The sequence below is a fragment of the Stegodyphus dumicola genome, chromosome 2 (genome assembly GCF_044657685.1).
Source record: "Stegodyphus dumicola isolate Sdum_Otavi_A_Nest chromosome 2, ASM4465768v1".
In the NCBI taxonomy this organism is placed as follows: Eukaryota; Metazoa; Arthropoda; class Arachnida; order Araneae; family Eresidae; genus Stegodyphus; species Stegodyphus dumicola.
In genome coordinates, this window is record NC_140769.1 from 182,178,336 (window position 1) to 182,184,335 (window position 6,000).

Here is a 6,000-nt window from a genome sequence, read left to right on the forward strand (position 1 = left end):
CAAATACTATGTCAAATTAGCAATTAAAAATATTATTTCTCTGGTTCTAGTACTCAAGTAGTTTCTAGAGGTTGGGGTTGAACCACAAGAAAAAAACAAGTCACATAAATAAAACCAGTTATAATTCTTTAATTGGAAAATAAAATTACCAAAATGATATGACATCTAATATGAGATACGATTCCTTATTTTCTTAATATGAAATACACAGTATTTCCAATTTACTTTCTTAATTCACAAACTGTTTGCCATTCAACTATGCCTGTATCTGAAACAATCGATAACGACGATGAAGGACATGTGTGTGAGCTCTCTAGCAATCACCGAAGAATCTTTCGAATTGTGTAAGGGTTTGAAGTTTATTCTCAAGCTTGTACTTTTCGACATGGTGTGTAACATAATTTGGAAAGTCAGTGGCTAAGTTGAACTTTTGGTCCTATATGTAAAAAAAAAAAAAAAATTTGGGGTGTTTCTCTCTTCATAATTTTTAATAATAAAATAAGTAAATAAATAAAAGGTAGAGGAAGAGAACCAAGCATAACTTTTTTGAATAACGCCGGCTTTTATCAAGAACTAAATTGATTGCTAAATATCAGAACGCACATCTATACGACAGATAGGTCGAAGACATTTATATTACTGCAAATATTATTAGTTGTTTACCCCCTTCTTTTTTTCTTTTTTAGCCCAGAAGGGGTTACGAGCAAAGAAAGACGAGTATTGAAAGTTTTACCAAGCGGAATCTAGTCATACTTCACTTTTCATTGGAGTTTGTTGCCATTCAGAAAAGCGTAAGATACTGTTCTTTAATATTAAAATTTAAAAATATTACTTTTTAACTTTTCAATCTAATCGATTCACATAAAACAAATTTAATTCATTAATAACATTAAATTAAACATTAAAATTAATAACATTAAATATTTTTATAGAATTACATTAAAAATTGTTTGACTTTTTAAATATACAGATAATAATATTGTTGCGTTCTACCAGTTCGTGGATTTGACGTGCCCGCCGTTTAATTTCAGTTATTTTTAAATTTTTCATAAAATTAAAATAATAAAAATAGTATTTTTGCATTCTACAGGTTCGTGGATTTGGTAAGGCTCCTATATATTTAGAGGAGCCTTAGGTGTGATTGACGATCCGCGATTCAATTCACTTATAGGTAGCTCTTTCACACATTAATGTGGAGGATAAAAACCGGTAATTTGATTTGTGATCTGACTTCGTACATTCAAAAATGAAGTTGCTTAGCTTTTCCGAAATGTTTGATTTTGTTAAAGGAGGCGTAAATTCTCGATGTGTTACTGAAGCAGAGAGAATTTTAAAAAGTGGATTATTTGGTAATGCTCGGAATTTTACTTGAAAAATCCAATTTACAAATTTTGGCTTCCTATTTAAGGATAAGTTGTATAGCATCTTGATCGCATGAAATCGAAGGACATTTCATTATTAAAAAGGAAAAGTAAAATTTAAAAAAAAATTTCTTGTTCATGTAAAGGAGGAACTGCTGGCTGTTGTAGGAAATTGTGTCACTGTTTTATTGTATTGCGACAGTTAGCTGATTTTAACGTTCACTGATTGTAAACAAATGATTTCATATGTGTTTAGCTTGGGATTTACAAAAAATCTGTGCAGTGAAAAGTGTCTTTTTTTCCATAAAAATGATATTGAATCATTATATACTAAAAATATATTCATCTATTGTATTCGTCTATTATATTTATATCTATTATATACATAATAGCACTAATTATCAGATGCAATTTTGAGAATATCAACAAGCAAAGCACTTAAAAATGAAAAAATAAAATGAGAAATATTAATATTCTATATATATTATAGAAAATACATGCAATGAATAATACCATGACCAAACATTTAAAAAAAGAGCAGATTAAGGATTACCTACCCCTCAGTACTTGAGAAAGCAATGCTGGCATATAACATATAGTTAACTTTTGATTACATGATATTACAAGCATTTTCTTTAGATTTGTCGTACAAGGGGTTAAAACGACTGAAAACATAATGGCCACAACCATAAAAAATAAACGTTTAATTACTTTTCGATCACAACACGCTTCACAAACTACGTAGTATTCTCAAACGTAAATACCAATTTTTAATGTTTCCATCTTTAAGCCACTAGATGGCGTATCTGAGCGCTGGAATCGCGGATAACACTTGACGAAGAATTACTCAGAACAGTTCCAAAGACTCATGACAGTTTTCGAAAAACTACGACAAACACGCTGAAACAATCAGCAACACAACCTTTAGGCTATAACGGCGAAGGTAGCTTCATGACAAAGCACTAAAGTACAGCTCCCGACTCGGCGATCGCTCTCAGAACTCAATACACTACTACTGAACTCAACGTACTCTAGATACGCTCCTCCGCGTAGAGTTAGGGTATATGTATCTTTTGATCAATCTTTTGAACATTCTCAGGAAAACCGCTAAGAATTCGTTCTAGAATATTCTCGCTCCGTCTATGGCATATCGCCAATTTTGTTGCGAAACAGACTATTTCCAGCCAAATCTGGCGACCCTACTTTTTCTTGCACTTTCTGGTAATCCTATCTCCACTTTCCGTGGAAGCTATCTTACCGCAGTTGAGTATTTCGTAGCAATATAATGCTCTTAGTCTAAATGCTTATTTACCTACTATCCTATAAAAAGTTTCACTACTAAACCGGGCGGCTTATAATCGCTATTGATAAGCTATCATTTAAAATTGAACAAGAAAAAATTATAAATGTATCAACTGAAAGAAAATTAACGTTTTTCGCAACAGAAAAAAATGAAGGAAGATCTTAAAACACAAACGTGAGAGAATCGAAGTAAGAAACTATTCTTTTTATTTATTTATTTATTTATTTTTTTAAATTTCTCAACAAAATATTTCCTGGAAGATACCTAATTCGCAAAGTACGGACATTTTATCTCTACCCATTAGCGGAATCTCACAATATAGCGCATTCTCTTCGGTGTCGTAAATAATCTTCAAGTTTCAAGCGACAAACAAGAAACTGTTCCGAGGCCTCAGCTGCTGTATATTTAGTTCGGAATATATATGTCCCAGCCCCCTAGAAAAGGTTAAATCATTGTTTACATTATTGAAGTAGAATTTAAATTTCTGCAGATAAAATATGCATAAAACCCAAACATATGTGTGTGCGTGTGCATTAATAACATTGAATGATGTATGAGTTATAATTTATAGTTCATAACATAACATGAATATGCAAATTATTTGCTTTCAAAGCAAATGTACCTATATATATGTGTGTGTGTGTGTGTGTGTGTGTGTGTGTGAACTGACCCAAGAGGTTGGTGTGGCATTACTAAGCTACACAGCAAGCAATAAAACAAAGACATACAAAAACACATGTATTACAACCATCCCATAACGAAAGACCAAATAGGTCGGAAGAATGTGTAAATAAGAAGTATGATACCCTGTAGCTGAAATGCATGCTTGACAATGGCAAGGCAAGCTAGCAATAGTGTCCCTCATCGCTTGTTATGGCAATGGCGCCCATTCCTGTAGCATATCGAAACTCTTAGAGGGTGCCTGACGGTATACTGCGATCTGCTTTCTGTCGTCGCTACATGTCCCACGCATGTGCTATGGGCTTCAGATCCAGTTGTCCTACAGGCCACTGCAGATGTGGTATGGTATCCCTCTCCAGATAACTCGGTGTCACTGGAGCTGTATGGAAACGGGTGTTATCGTCCATAAGTATCACGTCGGAATACATTGAAGCGATAAAAGGGCGCCTAAGAGGATGTAGAATTTCGTCGCGATATCGAAAGGCTGTGACGGAACCATTAGGAATCATGTAGAGGTCGATGTGGCCGTTCATTACTATCCCAGGCCATACAATTAAGCCGCCTCCTCTGTAATGATCTCCTTGAACGATGTTTGATGCTCTATAACGTATACCTGGCTGTCGCTATATCATTGCACTTCGGTAATCGTTATAGATGCTAAATCGAGACTCATCCATAAAGAGTACTTAGCCTCACTACTCTGGTGTCCAACTGTGTTGTTCACGGGATCAATTCAGGCGCGCTCTATGGGGCAGAGGAACAAAAATCACAAGTCATCGGAGTGCAGTCTACCTTCACGCAGTCGACGCGACACATTTTGGCAGAATATGGGCCGTTCTGCAGCAGGAGAGAAACGCAACTCCAACTGTTGCGGCGTCTTGCACATAGCAACAGAAAGCCGTTGTGGTAGTCCTCCGACTCACGTCTTCTACAGGGATTTCGATCCCTTTGGTAATGATTCCACAGCCTATTGATGACACTACTGTGATCATTCAACTCTCTCGTAACAGCGAATTGTCTTGCAACATCCCGACAGCCTCCAAAGCAATTCATCGTACAAATGGTGTGTTTGGCTCATGCTTTCCTCTTCGGCTATCTCGGATTACACGCAACTATGGCTGCTTGCGAACTAACGCACAAGTCCGGCATGCCCCGTTTTAAGGCGTTGTGGTGTGACTGCGTTTTATGTTAATTTTTGTCGCCTATTTCCATTCGGTAATGTAACCGCTACCTCATATATAAATTGTATATTTCAATTCTTCTTTTTACATTCATATCTTTTCTTTTAGTGTTTGTTGGTTATTTTTTTAGCACGAGTGTAGATATATATATATGAGGAAAGAATTTTGAAAATATAAACAAAATATCCCTTATGTAGAAAAATGTAATCAGTTTTTTTTTTTTCAAAATATTTAGAACTCAGTTCCATACAACGTAGAATTTCCTTTCTAACTCGCAATACCGGAATCCCCCTCCTTTCTTCGCTTTGCAATAAAATTACCTTGTTTCCTATTTTTCGAAGCAGGGATATGATGGACGCATATCACAGGTTGATTTCAAGCTCGTTAACTGGACCTAGCTGCACAACAAAACGTGTTCTCTGTACTTCCATTTAAGCTATGCATAACGCCCGCAACAATCAACAATAAATGTTTAGCTATTTTTCGATCATAATGTGCTTCCTAAACAACGTAGTATGGACGAACAGAATACCGTTCTTTAAGTTTCAGCCACTAGATGGCATATCAGAGGGCTGGAAATGCGAATAACAAATACGCAGTAATCTCTCAGTAATATATAAAATATTAGCATTTGTATAACATAAATAATATGCAGCCTAAGCTTAAAATGTGTATTTATATCCAAACCAAAATTATTAGAATGCATAATTTGCGTAAGAGATATGTATATTAAAATATTCGTTCCTTTCTCTCTTTAATTTCATCGAGTCTTCTTTCTATTTTATCTTATTTCTTTTGAAATTAAAGCAATAATGCAGCTAACTAATGTGACAAATAAAACTGAAGTACGGTAATCATCTCTAAAAAATCCTTATTATTATTTTTTTATGAATTCCGATTTAATTACTGAGCGTACGGCAGATTAAAATGTAATGCGAGTTTTCACTTTTTTCTACCCTCTCCGTCTGAAATGAAACTCATGTTAGGAATAGAGTCCGCAGAGGGAAACTACTTATTTTGTACAATTTTTACAAGTTTTTTTCGGCATGTTCCACCTCATGAAAGGTTAAATCGAAAACGAACGGTCTTTCGAAATGCGAGTTTCCTTTTGCGTTTTTCACAAAATTTGAAAACCTAACAGCATACTAAGGTATTTCCTCTTCACCTGAATTAAGATTACATAACCTGACTTTCCTTTCTACTCGCTCTACATTAGAGGTCTCGTAAGCCAGGCGATTAAGGGGCCAGTTGTTAAGAGGTTCCAGGAGCCAGGACTGACCCTCCCACCAAAGATAATCGGAAAATAAAAAAGAACTGAACTGCCTCTTGAAAGTATATCTGCGAGGCTTTAAATCACCTGGTATATGGCGCTAAACTAGGGAAGGAATCAGACTATTTATTTCATTTACTCTGTTGGCAAAGAAAACTAACCCATCACCACGGTTCTTAATCCACCAGAGTGCTACCATACAGT

The 6,000-nt window shown here is 35.3% G+C and overlaps 1 protein-coding gene across 12 annotated transcripts in view; it reads right to left on the reverse strand.

Annotated features, from left to right (window-relative positions):
- The window catches only part of LOC118188419 (uncharacterized protein F13E9.13, mitochondrial), a 51,351-nt gene extending 50,559 nt beyond the window's left edge, over positions 1–792 (reverse strand). For 3 of the 12 annotated variants that reach the window (XM_035358853.2, XM_035358854.2, XM_035358852.2), the window contains exon 1: positions 150–765. The gene's annotated coding sequence lies outside the window, so the exon portion shown is untranslated. Of the gene's footprint in view, positions 1–149 lie in introns of all 12 variants that reach the window. The other 9 variants (XM_035358850.2, XM_035358847.2, XM_085811489.1 and 6 more) reach the window with 7 other exon arrangements.
- Positions 793–6,000: the final 5,208 nt, after the last annotated feature.